This window comes from Taudactylus pleione, unplaced genomic scaffold (assembly GCF_031769625.1).
Source record: "Taudactylus pleione unplaced genomic scaffold, aTauple2 ptg000145l, whole genome shotgun sequence".
Classification (NCBI taxonomy): Eukaryota; Metazoa; Chordata; class Amphibia; order Anura; family Myobatrachidae; genus Taudactylus; species Taudactylus pleione.
This window is the reverse complement of record NW_028284547.1, coordinates 590,406-605,628: the sequence shown is the minus strand read 5'-3', so window position 1 is coordinate 605,628 and position 15,223 is coordinate 590,406. Positions and strand designations below refer to the sequence as shown.

The 15,223-nt window shown below is 39.8% G+C and overlaps 26 non-coding genes across 26 annotated transcripts; all 26 read left to right on the top strand.

The window, feature by feature from the left end:
* Positions 1-362: 362 nt before the first annotated feature.
* Positions 363-503, top strand: LOC148522575 (U4 spliceosomal RNA). The gene has a single exon (XR_015878660.1). It is a non-coding gene; the product is annotated as a U4 spliceosomal RNA (small nuclear RNA).
* A 448-nt stretch (positions 504-951) lies between these two features.
* LOC148522574 (U4 spliceosomal RNA) lies at positions 952-1,092 on the top strand. Its single transcript, XR_015878601.1, has one exon. It is a non-coding gene; the product is annotated as a U4 spliceosomal RNA (small nuclear RNA).
* A 450-nt stretch (positions 1,093-1,542) lies between these two features.
* LOC148522573 (U4 spliceosomal RNA) lies at positions 1,543-1,683 on the top strand. The gene has a single exon (XR_015878723.1). It is a non-coding gene; the product is annotated as a U4 spliceosomal RNA (small nuclear RNA).
* Positions 1,684-2,119: 436 nt separating this feature from the next.
* LOC148522572 (U4 spliceosomal RNA) lies at positions 2,120-2,260 on the top strand. Its single transcript, XR_015878636.1, has one exon. It is a non-coding gene; the product is annotated as a U4 spliceosomal RNA (small nuclear RNA).
* A 436-nt stretch (positions 2,261-2,696) lies between these two features.
* Positions 2,697-2,837, top strand: LOC148522571 (U4 spliceosomal RNA). The gene has a single exon (XR_015878594.1). It is a non-coding gene; the product is annotated as a U4 spliceosomal RNA (small nuclear RNA).
* A 449-nt stretch (positions 2,838-3,286) lies between these two features.
* On the top strand, positions 3,287-3,427 carry LOC148522570 (U4 spliceosomal RNA). Its single transcript, XR_015878576.1, has one exon. It is a non-coding gene; the product is annotated as a U4 spliceosomal RNA (small nuclear RNA).
* Positions 3,428-3,877: 450 nt separating this feature from the next.
* Positions 3,878-4,018, top strand: LOC148522569 (U4 spliceosomal RNA). The gene has a single exon (XR_015878729.1). It is a non-coding gene; the product is annotated as a U4 spliceosomal RNA (small nuclear RNA).
* A 436-nt stretch (positions 4,019-4,454) lies between these two features.
* LOC148522568 (U4 spliceosomal RNA) lies at positions 4,455-4,595 on the top strand. The gene has a single exon (XR_015878593.1). It is a non-coding gene; the product is annotated as a U4 spliceosomal RNA (small nuclear RNA).
* A 436-nt stretch (positions 4,596-5,031) lies between these two features.
* Positions 5,032-5,172, top strand: LOC148522567 (U4 spliceosomal RNA). The gene has a single exon (XR_015878623.1). It is a non-coding gene; the product is annotated as a U4 spliceosomal RNA (small nuclear RNA).
* A 436-nt stretch (positions 5,173-5,608) lies between these two features.
* On the top strand, positions 5,609-5,749 carry LOC148522566 (U4 spliceosomal RNA). Its single transcript, XR_015878556.1, has one exon. It is a non-coding gene; the product is annotated as a U4 spliceosomal RNA (small nuclear RNA).
* A 436-nt stretch (positions 5,750-6,185) lies between these two features.
* Positions 6,186-6,326, top strand: LOC148522565 (U4 spliceosomal RNA). Its single transcript, XR_015878573.1, has one exon. It is a non-coding gene; the product is annotated as a U4 spliceosomal RNA (small nuclear RNA).
* A 438-nt stretch (positions 6,327-6,764) lies between these two features.
* Positions 6,765-6,905, top strand: LOC148522564 (U4 spliceosomal RNA). Its single transcript, XR_015878682.1, has one exon. It is a non-coding gene; the product is annotated as a U4 spliceosomal RNA (small nuclear RNA).
* Positions 6,906-7,341: 436 nt separating this feature from the next.
* Positions 7,342-7,482, top strand: LOC148522563 (U4 spliceosomal RNA). Its single transcript, XR_015878693.1, has one exon. It is a non-coding gene; the product is annotated as a U4 spliceosomal RNA (small nuclear RNA).
* A 437-nt stretch (positions 7,483-7,919) lies between these two features.
* Positions 7,920-8,060, top strand: LOC148522562 (U4 spliceosomal RNA). The gene has a single exon (XR_015878622.1). It is a non-coding gene; the product is annotated as a U4 spliceosomal RNA (small nuclear RNA).
* Positions 8,061-8,496: 436 nt separating this feature from the next.
* LOC148522561 (U4 spliceosomal RNA) lies at positions 8,497-8,637 on the top strand. Its single transcript, XR_015878581.1, has one exon. It is a non-coding gene; the product is annotated as a U4 spliceosomal RNA (small nuclear RNA).
* A 436-nt stretch (positions 8,638-9,073) lies between these two features.
* LOC148522560 (U4 spliceosomal RNA) lies at positions 9,074-9,214 on the top strand. Its single transcript, XR_015878572.1, has one exon. It is a non-coding gene; the product is annotated as a U4 spliceosomal RNA (small nuclear RNA).
* A 438-nt stretch (positions 9,215-9,652) lies between these two features.
* LOC148522559 (U4 spliceosomal RNA) lies at positions 9,653-9,793 on the top strand. Its single transcript, XR_015878681.1, has one exon. It is a non-coding gene; the product is annotated as a U4 spliceosomal RNA (small nuclear RNA).
* A 436-nt stretch (positions 9,794-10,229) lies between these two features.
* LOC148522558 (U4 spliceosomal RNA) lies at positions 10,230-10,370 on the top strand. Its single transcript, XR_015878692.1, has one exon. It is a non-coding gene; the product is annotated as a U4 spliceosomal RNA (small nuclear RNA).
* A 437-nt stretch (positions 10,371-10,807) lies between these two features.
* LOC148522557 (U4 spliceosomal RNA) lies at positions 10,808-10,948 on the top strand. The gene has a single exon (XR_015878699.1). It is a non-coding gene; the product is annotated as a U4 spliceosomal RNA (small nuclear RNA).
* Positions 10,949-11,397: 449 nt separating this feature from the next.
* On the top strand, positions 11,398-11,538 carry LOC148522556 (U4 spliceosomal RNA). The gene has a single exon (XR_015878633.1). It is a non-coding gene; the product is annotated as a U4 spliceosomal RNA (small nuclear RNA).
* A 437-nt stretch (positions 11,539-11,975) lies between these two features.
* On the top strand, positions 11,976-12,116 carry LOC148522555 (U4 spliceosomal RNA). Its single transcript, XR_015878680.1, has one exon. It is a non-coding gene; the product is annotated as a U4 spliceosomal RNA (small nuclear RNA).
* A 450-nt stretch (positions 12,117-12,566) lies between these two features.
* LOC148522554 (U4 spliceosomal RNA) lies at positions 12,567-12,707 on the top strand. Its single transcript, XR_015878565.1, has one exon. It is a non-coding gene; the product is annotated as a U4 spliceosomal RNA (small nuclear RNA).
* Positions 12,708-13,143: 436 nt separating this feature from the next.
* Positions 13,144-13,284, top strand: LOC148522553 (U4 spliceosomal RNA). Its single transcript, XR_015878609.1, has one exon. It is a non-coding gene; the product is annotated as a U4 spliceosomal RNA (small nuclear RNA).
* Positions 13,285-13,722: 438 nt separating this feature from the next.
* Positions 13,723-13,863, top strand: LOC148522552 (U4 spliceosomal RNA). The gene has a single exon (XR_015878717.1). It is a non-coding gene; the product is annotated as a U4 spliceosomal RNA (small nuclear RNA).
* Positions 13,864-14,300: 437 nt separating this feature from the next.
* LOC148522551 (U4 spliceosomal RNA) lies at positions 14,301-14,441 on the top strand. The gene has a single exon (XR_015878597.1). It is a non-coding gene; the product is annotated as a U4 spliceosomal RNA (small nuclear RNA).
* A 436-nt stretch (positions 14,442-14,877) lies between these two features.
* Positions 14,878-15,018, top strand: LOC148522550 (U4 spliceosomal RNA). The gene has a single exon (XR_015878739.1). It is a non-coding gene; the product is annotated as a U4 spliceosomal RNA (small nuclear RNA).
* The last annotated feature ends 205 nt before the right edge of the window (positions 15,019-15,223 follow it).

Sequence of the window (15,223 nt, the reverse complement as noted above, 5' to 3'; positions counted from 1 at the left end):
TGTTTTCTAGTTGCTGATAGTGAAGATTGACTTAGAGATGATTGTCATTATCTTTCTTCTCCATGAGAGGTTCCAGCTATTTAACTGCATACTCATACAAAGTGGAGATTTCTTGGAACAAAATTCCTTACAACTCTTGTTAACACAGAGTCTGAGAGATAAAAAAGCACTTAAGAACAGAAAATAAAATGTCCCTGAAGGCATCACCCAGGAATATTTTCACCGATCTTGGGCTCATTAGCATATACATTAGCATATAGGTTCCCACAATGCACTGCTCCTAGCCAGAGACTGGATTTGTCTAGCCCTGGTTGTAATGAGTTCTATGTTGCAGATGCTGATTGCTCCAGCCAAGTCCAATCAACTTTGCGCAGTGGCATTATTGTAACCAATAAGGTCCAACCGAGGTGTGATTATTGTTAGTTGAAAACTTTACCCAATACCCCGCCATGATGACTTGCAATATAGTCAGCATTGGCAATTTTTGCTAGTCTCCCAGGAGACTATAAGTTCTTGTAAATGAGAGATTTGTTGGAGCCAGTTTAATTGTTTTCCTGCTTTTATAGGTGAGGAATCACATTTGACTCCATGTCTTCTAGTTGCTGATAGTGAAGATTGACTTAGAGATGATTGTCATTATCTTTCTTCTCCATGAGAAGTTCCAGCTATTTAACTGCATACTCATACAAAGTGGAGATTTCTTGGAACAAAATTCCTTACAACTCTTGTTAACACAGAGTCTGAGAGATAAAAAAGCACTTAAGAACAGAAAATAAAATGTCCCTGAAGGCATCACCCAGGAATATTTTCACTGATCTTGGGCTCATTAGCATATACATTAGCATATAGGTTCCCAGAATGCACTGCTCCTAGCCAGAGACTGGATTTGTCTAGCCCTGGTTGTAATGAGTTCTATGTTGCAGATGCTGATTGCACCAGCCAAGTACAATCAACTTTGCGCAGTGGCATTATCATAGCCAATGAGGTCTAACCGAGGCGTGATTATTGTTAGTTGAAAACTTTACCCAATACCCCGCCATGATGATTTGCAATATAGTCAGCATTGGCAATTTTTGCTAGTCTCACAGGAGTCTATTAGTTCTTGTAAATGAGAGATTTGTTGGAGCCAGTTTAATTGTTTTCCTGCTTTTATAGGTGAGGAAGCACATTTGACTCCATGTCTTCCAGTTGCTGATATTGAAGATTGACTTAGAGATGATTGTCATTATCTTTCTTCTCCATGAGAGGTTCCAGCTATTTAACTGCATACTCATACAAAGTGGAGATTTCTTGGAACAAAATTCCTTACAACTCTTGTTAACACAGAGTCTGAGAGATAAAAAAAAGCACTTAAGAACAGAAAATAAAATGTCCCTGAAGGCATCACCCAGGAATATTTTCACCGATCTTGGGCTCATTAGCATATACATTAGCATATAGGTTCCCACAATGCACTGCTCCTAGCCAGAGACTGGATTTGTCTAGCCATGGTTGTAATGAGTTCTATGTTGCAGATGCTGATTGCTCCAGCCAAGTCCAATCAACTTTGCGCAGTGGCATTATCATAACCAATGAGGTCCAACCGAGGTGTGATTATTGCTAGTTGAAAACTTTACCCAATACCCCGCCATGATGACTTGCAATATAGTCAGCATTGGCAATTTTTGCTAGTCTCCCAGGAGACTATTAGTTCTTGTAAATGAGAGATTTGAAGGAGCCAGTTTAATTGTTTTCCTTCTTTTATAGGTGAGGAAGCACATTTGACTCCATGTCTTCCAGTTGCTGATATTGAAGATTGATTTAGAGATGATTGTCATTATCTTTCTTCTCCATGAGAGGTTCCAGCTATTTAACTGCATACTCATACAAAGTGGAGATTTCTTGGAACAAAATTCCTTACAACTCTTGTTAACACATAGTCTGAGAGATAAAAAAGCACTTAAGAACTGAAAATAAAATGTCCCTGAAGGCATCACCCAGGAATATTTTCACTGATCTTGGACTCTTTAGCATATAGGTTCCCACAATTCACTGCTCCTAGCCACAGACTGGATTTGTCTAGCCCTGGTTGTAATGAGTTCTATGTTGCAGATGCTGATTGCACCAGCCAAGTCCAACCAACTTTGCGCAGTGGCATTATCATAGTCAAGGAGGGCCAACCGAGGCGTGATTATTGCTAGTTGAAAACTTTACCCAATACCCCGCCATGATGACTTGCAATATAGTCAGCATTGGCAATTTTTGCTAGTCTCCCAGGAGACTATAAGTTCTTGTAAATGAGAGATTTGTTGGAGCCAGTTTAATTGTTTTCCTGCTTTTATAGGTGAGGAAGCACATTTGACTCCATGTCTTCTAGTTGCTGATAGTGAAGATTGACTTAGAGATGATTGTCATTATCTTTCTTCTCCATGAGAAGTTCCAGCTATTTAACTGCATACTCATACAAAGTGGAGATTTCTTGGAACAAAATTCCTTACAACTCTTGTTAACACAGAGTCTGAGAGATAAAAAAGCACTTAAGAACAGAAAATAAAATGTCCCTGAAGGCATCACCCAGGAATATTGTCACTGATCTTGGACTCATTAGCATATAGGTTCCCACAATTCACTGCTCCTAGCCAGAGACTGGATTTGTCTAGCCCTGGTTGTAATGAGTTCTATGTTGCAGATGCTGATTGCACCAGCCAAGTCCAACCAACTTTGCGCAGTGGCATTATCATAGCCAAGGAGGGCCAACCGAGGCGTGATTATTGCTAGTTGAAAACTTTACCCAATACCCCGCCATGATGACTTGCAATATAGTCAGCATTGGCAATTTTTGCTAGTCTCCCAGGAGACTATAAGTTCTTGTAAATGAGAGATTTGTTGGAGCCAGTTTAATTGTTTTCCTGCTTTTATAGGTGAGGAAGCACATTTGACTCCATGTCTTCTAGTTGCTGATAGTGAAGATTGACTTAGAGATGATTGTCATTATCTTTCTTCTCCATGAGAAGTTCCAGCTATTTAACTGCATACTCATACAAAGTGGAGATTTCTTAGAACAAAATTCCTTACAACTCTTGTTAACACAGAGTCTGAGAGATAAAAAAAGCACTTAAGAACAGAAAATAAAATGTCCCTGAAGGCATCACCCAGGAATATTTTCACTGATCTTGGGCTCATTAGCATATACATTAGCATATAGGTTCCCAGAATGCACTGCTCCTAGCCAGAGACTGGATTTGTCTAGCCCTGGTTGTAATGAGTTCTATGTTGCAGATGCTGATTGCACCAGCCAAGTACAATCAACTTTGCGCAGTGGCATTATCATAGCCAATGAGGTCCAACCGAGGCGTGATTATTGCTAGTTGAAAACTTTACCCAGTACCCCGCCATGATGATTTGCAATATAGTCAGCATTGGCAATTTTTGCTAGTCTCACAGGAGACTATTAGTTCTTGTAAATGAGAGATTTGTTGGAGCCAGTTTAATTGTTTTCCTGCTTTTATAGGTGAGGAAGCACATTTGACTCCATGTCTTCCAGTTGCTGATATTGAAGATTGACTTAGAGATGATTGTCATTATCTTTCTTCTCCATGAGAGGTTCCAGCTATTTAACTGCATACTCATACAAAGTGGAGATTTCTTGGAACAAAATTCCTTACAACTCTTGTTAACACAGAGTCTGAGAGATAAAAAAAAGCACTTAAGAACAGAAAATAAAATGTCCCTGAAGGCATCACCCAGGAATATTTTCACCGATCTTGGGCTCATTAGCATATACATTAGCATATAGGTTCCCACAATGCACTGCTCCTAGCCAGAGACTGGATTTGTCTAGCCATGGTTGTAATGAGTTCTATGTTGCAGATGCTGATTGCTCCAGCCAAGTCCAATCAACTTTGCGCAGTGGCATTATCGTAACCAATGAGGTCCAACCGAGGTGTGATTATTGCTAGTTGAAAACTTTACCCAATACCCCGCCATGATGACTTGCAATATAGTCAGCATTGGCAATTTTTGCTAGTCTCCCAGGAGACTATTAGTTCTTGTAAATGAGAGATTTGAAGGAGCCAGTTTAATTGTTTTCCTTCTTTTATAGGTGAGGAAGCACATTTGACTCCATGTCTTCCAGTTGCTGATATTGAAGATTGATTTAGAGATGATTGTCATTATCTTTCTTCTCCATGAGAGGTTCCAGCTATTTAACTGCATACTCATACAAAGTGGAGATTTCTTGGAACAAAATTCCTTACAACTCTTGTTAACACATAGTCTGAGAGATAAAAAAGCACTTAAGAACTGAAAATAAAATGTCCCTGAAGGCATCACCCAGGAATATTTTCACTGATCTTGGACTCTTTAGCATATAGGTTCCCACAATTCACTGCTCCTAGCCACAGACTGGATTTGTCTAGCCCTGGTTGTAATGAGTTCTATGTTGCAGATGCTGATTGCACCAGCCAAGTCCAACCAACTTTGCGCAGTGGCATTATCATAGCCAAGGAGGGCCAACCGAGGCGTGATTATTGCTAGTTGAAAACTTTACCCAATACCCCGCCATGATGACTTGCAATATAGTCAGCATTGGCAATTTTTGCTAGTCTCCCAGGAGACTATAAGTTCTTGTAAATGAGAGATTTGTTGGAGCCAGTTTAATTGTTTTCCTGCTTTTATAGGTGAGGAAGCACATTTGACTCCATGTCTTCTAGTTGCTGATAGTGAAGATTGACTTAGAGATGATTGTCATTATCTTTCTTCTCCATGAGAAGTTCCAGCTATTTAACTGCATACTCATACAAAGTGGAGATTTCTTGGAACAAAATTCCTTACAACTCTTGTTAACACAGAGTCTGAGAGATAAAAAAGCACTTAAGAACAGAAAATAAAATGTCCCTGAAGGCATCACCCAGGAATATTGTCACTGATCTTGGACTCATTAGCATATAGGTTCCCACAATTCACTGCTCCTAGCCAGAGACTGGATTTGTCTAGCCCTGGTTGTAATGAGTTCTATGTTGCAGATGCTGATTGCACCAGCCAAGTCCAACCAACTTTGCGCAGTGGCATTATCATAGCCGATGAGGGCCAACCGAGGCGTGATTATTGCTAGTTGAAAACTTTACCCAATACCCCGCCATGATGACTTGCAATATAGTCAGCATTGGCAATTTTTGCTAGTCTACCAGGAGACTATTAGTTCTTGTAAATGAGAGATTTGTTGGAGCCAGTTTAATTGTTTTCCTGCTTTTATAGGTGAGGAAGCACATTTGACTCCATGTCTTCTAGATGCTGATAGTGAAGATTGACTTAGAGATGATTGTCATTATCTTTCTTCTCCATGAGAAGTTAAAGCTATTTAACTGCATACTCATACAAAGTGGAGATATCTTGGAACAAAATTCCTTACAACTCTTGTTAACACAGAGTCTGAGAGAAAAAAAAGCACTTAAGAACAGAAAATAAAATGTCCCTGAAGGCATCACCCAGGAATATTTTCACTGATCTTGGACTCATTAGCATATAGGTTCCCACAATTCACTGCTCCTAGCCAGAGACTGGATTTGTCTAGCCCTGGTTGTAATGAGTTCTATGTTGCAGATGCTGATTGCACCAGCCAAGTCCAACCAACTTTGCGCAGTGGCATTATCATAGCCGATGAGGGCCAACCGAGGCGTGATTATTGCTAGTTGAAAACTTTACCCAATACCCCGCCATGATGACTTGCAATATAGTCAGCATTGGCAATTTTTGCTAGTCTCCCAGGAGACTATTAGTTCTTGTAAATGAGAGATTTGTTGGAGCCAGTTTAATTGTTTTTCTGCTTTTATAGGTGAGGAAGCACATTTGACTCCATGTCTTCTAGATGCTGATAGTGAAGATTGACTTAGAGATGATTGTCATTATCTTTCTTCTCCATGAGAAGTTAAAGCTATTTAACTGCATACTCATACAAAGTGGAGATATCTTGGAACAAAATTCCTTACAACTCTTGTTAACACAGAGTCTGAGAGAAAAAAAAGCACTTAAGAACTGAAAATAAAATGTCCCTGAAGGCACCACCCAGGAATATTTTCGCTGATCTTGGACTCATTAGCATATAGGTTCCCACAATTCACTGCTCCTAGCCAGAGACTGGATTTGTCTAGCCCTGGTTGTAATGAGTTCTATGTTGCAGATGCTGATTGCACCAGCCAAGTCCAACCAACTTTGCGCAGTGGCATTATCATAGCCGATGAGGGCCAACCGAGGCGTGATTATTGCTAGTTGAAAACTTTATCCAATACCCCGCCATGATGACTTGCAATATAGTCAGCATTGGCAATTTTTGCTAGTCTCCCTGGAGACTATTAGTTCTTGTAAATGAGAGATTTGAAGGAGCCAGTTTAATTGTTTTCCTTCTTTTATAGGTGAGGAAGCACATTTGACTCCATGTCTTCCAGTTGCTGATATTGAAGATTGATTTAGAGATGATTGTCATTATCTTTCTTCTCCATGAGAGGTTCCAGCTATTTAACTGCATACTCATACAAAGTGGAGATTTCTTGGAACAAAATTCCTTACAACTCTTGTCAACACATAGTGTGAGAGATAAAAAAGCACTTAAGAACTGAAAATAAAATGTCCCTGAAGGCATCACCCAGGAATATATTTTCACTGATCTTGGACTCATTAGCATATAGGTTCCCACAATTCACTGCTCCTAGCCAGAGACTGGATTTGTCTAGCCCTGGTTGTAATGAGTTCTATGTTGCAGATGCTGATTGCACCAGCCGAGTCCAACCAACTTTGCGCAGTGGCATTATCATAGCCAAGGAGGACCAACCGAGGTGTGATTATTGCTAGTTGAAAACTTTACCCAATACCCCGCCATGATGACTTGCAATATAGTCAGGATTGGCAATTTTTGCTAGTCTCCCATGAGACTATTAGTTCTTGTAAATGAGAGATTTGTTGGAGCCAGTTTAATTGTTTTCCTGCTTTTATAGGTGAGGAAGCACATTTGACTCCATGTCTTCTAGATGCTGATAGTGAAGATTGACTTAGAGATGATTGTCATTATCTTTCTTCTCCATGAGAAGTTAAAGCTATTTAACTGCATACTCATACAAAGTGGAGATATCTTGGAACAAAATTCCTTACAACTCTTGTTAACACAGAGTCTGAGAGAAAAAAAAGCACTTAAGAACTGAAAATAAAATGTCCCTGAAGGCACCACCCAGGAATATTTTCGCTGATCTTGGACTCATTAGCATATAGGTTCCCACAATTCACTGCTCCTAGCCAGAGACTGGATTTGTCTAGCCCTGGTTGTAATGAGTTCTATGTTGCAGATGCTGATTGCACCAGCCAAGTCCAACCAACTTTGCGCAGTGGCATTATCGTAACAAATGAGGTCCAACTGAGGTGTGATTATTGTTAGTTGAAAACTTTACCCAATACCCTGCCATGATGACTTGCAATATAGTCAGCATTGGCAATTTTTGTTAGTCTCCCAGGAGACTATTAGTTCTTGTAAATGTGAGATTTGAAGGAGCCAGTTTAATTGTTTTCCTTCTTTTATAGTTGAGGAAGTACATTTGACTCCATTTCTTCCAGTTGCTGATATTGAAGATTGACTTAGAGATGATTGTCATTATCTTTCTTCTCCATGAGAGGTTCCAGCTATTTAACTGCATACTCATACAAAGTGGAGATTTCTTGGAACAAAATTCCTTACAACTCTTGTTAACACAGAGTCTGAGAGATAAAAAAAGCACTTAAGAACAGAAAATAAAATGTCCCTGAAGGCATCACCCAGGAATATTTTCACTGATCTTGGACTCATTAGCATATAGGTTCCCACAATTCACTGCTCCTAGCCAGAGACTGGATTTGTCTAGCCCTGGTTGTAATGAGTTCTATGTTGCAGATGCTGATTGCACCAGCCAAGTCCAACCAACTTTGCGCAGTGGCATTATCATAGCCGATGAGGGCCAACCGAGGCGTGATTATTGCTAGTTGAAAACTTTACCCAATACCCCGCCATGATGACTTGCAATATAGTCAGCATTGGCAATTTTTGCTAGTCTACCAGGAGACTATTAGTTCTTGTAAATGAGAGATTTGTTGGAGCCAGTTTAATTGTTTTCCTGCTTTTATAGGTGAGGAAGCACATTTGACTCCATGTCTTCTAGATGCTGATAGTGAAGATTGACTTAGAGATGATTGTCATTATCTTTCTTCTCCATGAGAAGTTAAAGCTATTTAACTGCATACTCATACAAAGTGGAGATATCTTGGAACAAAATTCCTTACAACTCTTGTTAACACAGAGTCTGAGAGAAAAAAAAGCACTTAAGAACAGAAAATAAAATGTCCCTGAAGGCATCACCCAGGAATATTTTCACTGATCTTGGACTCATTAGCATATAGGTTCCCACAATTCACTGCTCCTAGCCAGAGACTGGATTTGTCTAGCCCTGGTTGTAATGAGTTCTATGTTGCAGATGCTGATTGCACCAGCCAAGTCCAACCAACTTTGCGCAGTGGCATTATCATAGCCGATGAGGGCCAACCGAGGCGTGATTATTGCTAGTTGAAAACTTTACCCAATACACCGCCATGATGACTTGCAATATAGTCAGCATTGGCAATTTTTGCTAGTCTCCCAGGAGACTATTAGTTCTTGTAAATGAGAGATTTGTTGGAGCCAGTTTAATTGTTTTTCTGCTTTTATAGGTGAGGAAGCACATTTGACTCCATGTCTTCTAGATGCTGATAGTGAAGATTGACTTAGAGATGATTGTCATTATCTTTCTTCTCCATGAGAAGTTAAAGCTATTTAACTGCATACTCATACAAAGTGGAGATATCTTGGAACAAAATTCCTTACAACTCTTGTTAACACAGAGTCTGAGAGAAAAAAAAGCACTTAAGAACTGAAAATAAAATGTCCTTGAAGGCACCACCCAGGAATATTTTCGCTGATCTTGGACTCATTAGCATATAGGTTCCCACAATTCACTGCTCCTAGCCAGAGACTGGATTTGTCTAGCCCTGGTTGTAATGAGTTCTATGTTGCAGATGCTGATTGCACCAGCCAAGTCCAACCAACTTTGCGCAGTGGCATTATCATAGCCGATGAGGGCCAACCGAGGCGTGATTATTGCTAGTTGAAAACTTTATCCAATACCCCGCCATGATGACTTGCAATATAGTCAGCATTGGCAATTTTTGCTAGTCTCCCTGGAGACTATTAGTTCTTGTAAATGAGAGATTTGAAGGAGCCAGTTTAATTGTTTTCCTTCTTTTATAGGTGAGGAAGCACATTTGACTCCATGTCTTCCAGTTGCTGATATTGAAGATTGATTTAGAGATGATTGTCATTATCTTTCTTCTCCATGAGAGGTTCCAGCTATTTAACTGCATACTCATACAAAGTGGAGATTTCTTGGAACAAAATTCCTTACAACTCTTGTCAACACATAGTGTGAGAGATAAAAAAGCACTTAAGAACTGAAAATAAAATGTCCCTGAAGGCATCACCCAGGAATATATTTTCACTGATCTTGGACTCATTAGCATATAGGTTCCCACAATTCACTGCTCCTAGCCAGAGACTGGATTTGTCTAGCCCTGGTTGTAATGAGTTCTATGTTGCAGATGCTGATTGCACCAGCCGAGTCCAACCAACTTTGCGCAGTGGCATTATCATAGCCAAGGAGGACCAACCGAGGTGTGATTATTGCTAGTTGAAAACTTTACCCAATACCCCGCCATGATGACTTGCAATATAGTCAGGATTGGCAATTTTTGCTAGTCTCCCATGAGACTATTAGTTCTTGTAAATGAGAGATTTGTTGGAGCCAGTTTAATTGTTTTCCTGCTTTTATAGGTGAGGAAGCACATTTGACTCCATGTCTTCTAGATGCTGATAGTGAAGATTGACTTAGAGATGATTGTCATTATCTTTCTTCTCCATGAGAAGTTAAAGCTATTTAACTGCATACTCATACAAAGTGGAGATATCTTGGAACAAAATTCCTTACAACTCTTGTTAACACAGAGTCTGAGAGAAAAAAAAGCACTTAAGAACTGAAAATAAAATGTCCCTGAAGGCACCACCCAGGAATATTTTCGCTGATCTTGGACTCATTAGCATATAGGTTCCCACAATTCACTGCTCCTAGCCAGAGACTGGATTTGTCTAGCCCTGGTTGTAATGAGTTCTATGTTGCAGATGCTGATTGCACCAGCCAAGTCCAACCAACTTTGCGCAGTGGCATTATCGTAACAAATGAGGTCCAACTGAGGTGTGATTATTGTTAGTTGAAAACTTTACCCAATACCCTGCCATGATGACTTGCAATATAGTCAGCATTGGCAATTTTTGTTAGTCTCCCAGGAGACTATTAGTTCTTGTAAATGTGAGATTTGAAGGAGCCAGTTTAATTGTTTTCCTTCTTTTATAGTTGAGGAAGTACATTTGACTCCATTTCTTCCAGTTGCTGATATTGAAGATTGACTTAGAGATGATTGTCATTATCTTTCTTCTCCATGAGAGGTTCCAGCTATTTAACTGCATACTCATACAAAGTGGAGATTTCTTGGAACAAAATTCCTTACAACTCTTGTTAACACAGAGTCTGAGAGATAAAAAAAGCACTTAAGAACAGAAAATAAAATGTCCCTGAAGGCATCACCCAGGAATATTTTCACTGATCTTGGACTCATTAGCATATAGGTTCCCACAATTCACTGCTCCTAGCCAGAGACTGGATTTGTCTAGCCCTGGTTGTAATGAGTTCTATGTTGCAGATGCTGATTGCACCAGCCAAGTCCAACCAATTTTGCGCAGTGGCATTATCATAGCCAAGGAGGGCCAACCGAGGCGCGATTATTGCTAGTTGAAAACTTTACCCAATACCCCGCCATGATGACTTGCAATATAGTCAGGATTGGCAATTTTTGCTAGTCTCCCAGGAGACTATTAGTTCTTGTAAATGAGAGATTTGTTGGAGCCAGTTTAATTGTTTTCCTGCTTTTATAGGTGAGGAAGCACATTTGACTCCATGTCTTCTAGTTGCTGATAGTGAAGATTGACTTAGAGATGATTGTCATTATCTTTCTTCTCCATGAGAAGTTCCAGCTATTTAACTGCATACTCATACAAAGTGGAGATTTCTTGGAACAAAATTCCTTACAACTCTTGTTAACACAGAGTCTGAGAGATAAAAAAGCACTTAAGAACAGAAAATAAAATGTCCCTGAAGGCATCTACCCAGGAATATTTTCACTGATCTTGGGCTCATTAGCATATACATTAGCATATAGGTTCCCACAATGCACTGCTCCTAGCCAGAGATTGGATTTGTCTAGCCATGGTTGTAATGAGTTCTATGTTGCAGATGCTGATTGCTCCAGCCAAGTCCAATCAACTTTGCGCAGTGGCATTATTGTAACCAATGAGGTCCAACCGAGGTGTGATTATTGCTAGTTGAAAACTTTACTCAATACCCCGCCATGATGACTTGCAATATAGTCAGCATTGGCAATTTTTGCTAGTCTCCCAGTAGACTATTAGTTCTTGTAAATGAGAGATTTGAAGTGGCCAGTTTAATTGTTTTCCTTCTTTTATAGGTGAGGAAGTACATTTGACTCCATGTCTTCCAGTTGCTGATATTGACGATTGACTTAGAGATGATTGTCATTATCTTTCTTCTCCATGAGAGGTTCCAGCTATTTAACTGCATACTCATACAAAGTGGAGATTTTTTGGAACAAAATTCCTTACAACTCTTGTTAACATAGAGTCTGAGAGATAAAAAAAGCACTTAAGAACAGAAAATAAAATGTCCCTGAAGGCATCACCCAGGAATATTGTCACTGATCTTGGACTCATTAGCATATAGGTTCCCACAATTCACTGCTCCTAGCCAGAGACTGGATTTGTCTAGCCCTGGTTGTAATGAGTTCTATGTTGCAGATGCTGATTGCACCAGCCAAGTCCAACCAACTTTGCGCAGTGGCATTATCATAGCCAAGGAGGACCAACCGAGGTGTGATTATTGCTAGTTGAAAACTTTACCCAATACCCCGCCATGATGACTTGCAATATAGTCAGGATTGGCAATTTTTGCTAGTCTCCCATGAGACTATTAGTTCTTGTAAATGAGAGATTTGTTGGAGCCAGTTTAATTGTTTTCCTGCTTTTATAGGTGAGGAAGCACATTTGACTCCATGTCTTCCAGTTGCTGATATTGAAGATTGACTTAGAGATGATTGTCATTATCTTTCTTCTCCATGAGAGGTTCCAGCTATTTAACTGCATACTCATACAAAGTGGAGATTTCTTGGAACAAAATTCCTTACAATTCTTGTTAACACAGAGTCTGAGAGATAAAAAAAAGCACTTAAGAACAGAAAATAAAATGTCCCTGAAGGCATCACCCAGGAATATTTTCACCGATCTTGGGCTCATTAGCATATACATTAGCATATAGGTTCCCACAATGCACTGCTCCTAGCCAGAGACTGGATTTGTCTAGCCCTGGTTGTAATGAGTTCTATGTTGCAGATGCTGATTGCACCAGCCAAGTACAATCAACTTTGCGCAGTGGCATTATCATAGCCAATGAGGTCCAACTGAGGTGTGATTATTGCTAGTTGAAAACTTTACCCAATACCCCGCCATGATGACTTGCAATATAGTCAGCATTGGCAATTTTTGCTAGTCTCCCAGGAGACTATTAGTTCTTGTAAATGAGAGATTTGTTGGAGCCAGTTTAATTGTTTTCCAGCTTTTCTAGGTGAGGAAGCACATTTGACTCCATGTCTTCCAGTTGCTGATATTGAAGATTGATTTAGAGATGATTGTCATTATCTTTCTTCTTCATGAGAGGTTCCAGCTATTTAACTGCATATTCATACAAAGTGGAGATTTCTTGGAACAAAATTCCTTACAACTCTTGTTAACACATAGTCTGAGAGATAAAAAAGCACTTAAGAACTGAAAATAAAATGTCCCTGAAGGCATCACCCAGGAATATTTTCACTGATCTTGGACTCATTAGCATATAGGTTCCCACAATTCACTGCTCCTAGCCAGAGACTGGATTTGTCTAGCCCTGGTTGTAATGAGTTCTATGTTGCAGATGCTGATTGCACCAGCCAAGTCCAACCAACTTTGCGCAGTGGCATTATCATAGCTGATGAGGGCCAACCGAGGCGTGATTATTGCTAATTGAAAACTTTACCCAATACCCCGCCATGATGACTTGCAATATAGTCAGCATTGGCAATTTTTGCTAGTCTCCCAGGAGACTATTAGTTCTTGTAAATGAGAGATTTGTTGGAGCCAGTTTAATTGTTTTCCTGCTTTTATAGGTGAGGAAGCACATTTGACTCCATGTCTTCCAGTTGCTGATATTGAAGATTGACTTAGAGATGATTGTCATTATCTTTCTTCTCCATGAGAGGTTCCAGCTATTTAACTGCATACTCATACAAAGTGGAGATTTCTTGGAACAAAATTCCTTACAAGTCTTGTTAACACAGAGTCTGAGAGATAAAAAAAAGCACTTAAGAACAGAAAATAAAATGTCCCTGAAGGCATCACCCAGGAATATTTTCACTGATCTTGGACTCATTAGCATATAGGTTCCCACAATTCACTGCTCCTAGCCAGAGACTGGATTTGTCTAGCCCTGGTTGTAATGAGTTCTATGTAGCAGATGCTGATTGCTCCAGCCAAGTACAATCAATTTTGCGCAGTGGCATTAACATAGCCAATAAGGTCCAACCGAGGCGTGATATTTGCTAGTTGAAAACTTTACCCAATACCCTGCCATGATAACTTGCAATATAATCAGCATTGGCAATTTTTGCTAGTCTGCCAGGAGACTATTAGTTCTTGTAAATGAGAGATTTGTTGGAGCCAGTTTAATTGTTTTCCTGCTTTTATAGGTGAGGAAGCACATTTGACTCCATGTCTTCCAGTTGCTGATATTGAAGATTGACTTAGAGATGATTGTCATTATCTTTCTTCTCCATGAGAGGTTCCAGCTATTTAACTGCACACTCATACAAAGTGGAGATTTCTTGGAACAAAATTCCTTACAACTCTTGTTAACACAGAGTCTGAGAGATAAAAAAAGCACTTAAGAACAGAAAATAAAATGTCCCTGAAGGCATCACCCAGGAATATTTTCACTGATCTTGGACTCATTAGCATATAGGTTCCCACAATTCACTGCTCCTAGCCAGAGACTGGATTTGTCTAGCCCTGGTTGTAATGAGTTCTATGTTGCAGATGCTGATTGCACCAGCCAAGTCCAACCAACTTTGTGCAGTGGCATTATCATAGCCGATGAGGGCCAACCGAGGCGTGATTATTGCTAGTTGAAAACTTTACCCAATACCCTGCCATGATGACTTGCAATATAGTCAGCATTGGCAATTTTTGCTAGTCTCCCTGGAGACTATTAGTTCTTGTAAATGAGAGATTTGAAGGAGCCAGTTTAATTGTTTCCCTTCTTTTATAGGTGAGGAAGCACATTTGACTCCATGTCTTCCAGTTGCTGATATTGAAGATTGATTTAGAGATGATTGTCATTATCTTTCTTCTCCATGAGAGGTTCCAGCTATTTAACTGCATACTCATACAAAGTGGAGATTTCTTGGAACAAAATTCCTTACAACTCTTGTCAACACATAGTCTGAGAGATAAAAAAGCACTTAAGAACTGAAAATAAAATATCCCTGAAGGCATCACCCAGGAATATTTTCACTGATCTTGGACTCATTAGCATATAGGTTCCCACAATTCACAGCTCCTAGCCAGAGACTGGATTTGTCTAGCCCTGGTTGTAATGAGTTCTATGTTGCAGATGCTGATTGCACCAGCCAAGTACAATCAACTTTGCGCAGTGGCATTATCATAGCCAATGAGGTCCAACCGAGGCGTGATTATTGCTAGTTGAAAACTTTACCCAATACCCCGCCATGATGACTTGCAATATAGTCAGCATTGGCAATTTTTGCTAGTCTCCCAGTAGACTATTAGTTCTTGTAAATGAGAGATTTGAAGGAGCCAGTTTAATTGTTTTCCTTCTTTTATAGGTGAGGAAGTACATTTGACTCCATGTCTTCCAGTTGCTGATATTGAAGATTGATTTAGAGATGATTGTCATTATCTTTCTTCTCCATGAGAGGTTCCAGCTATTTAACTGCATACTCATACAAAGTGGAGATTTCTTGGAAC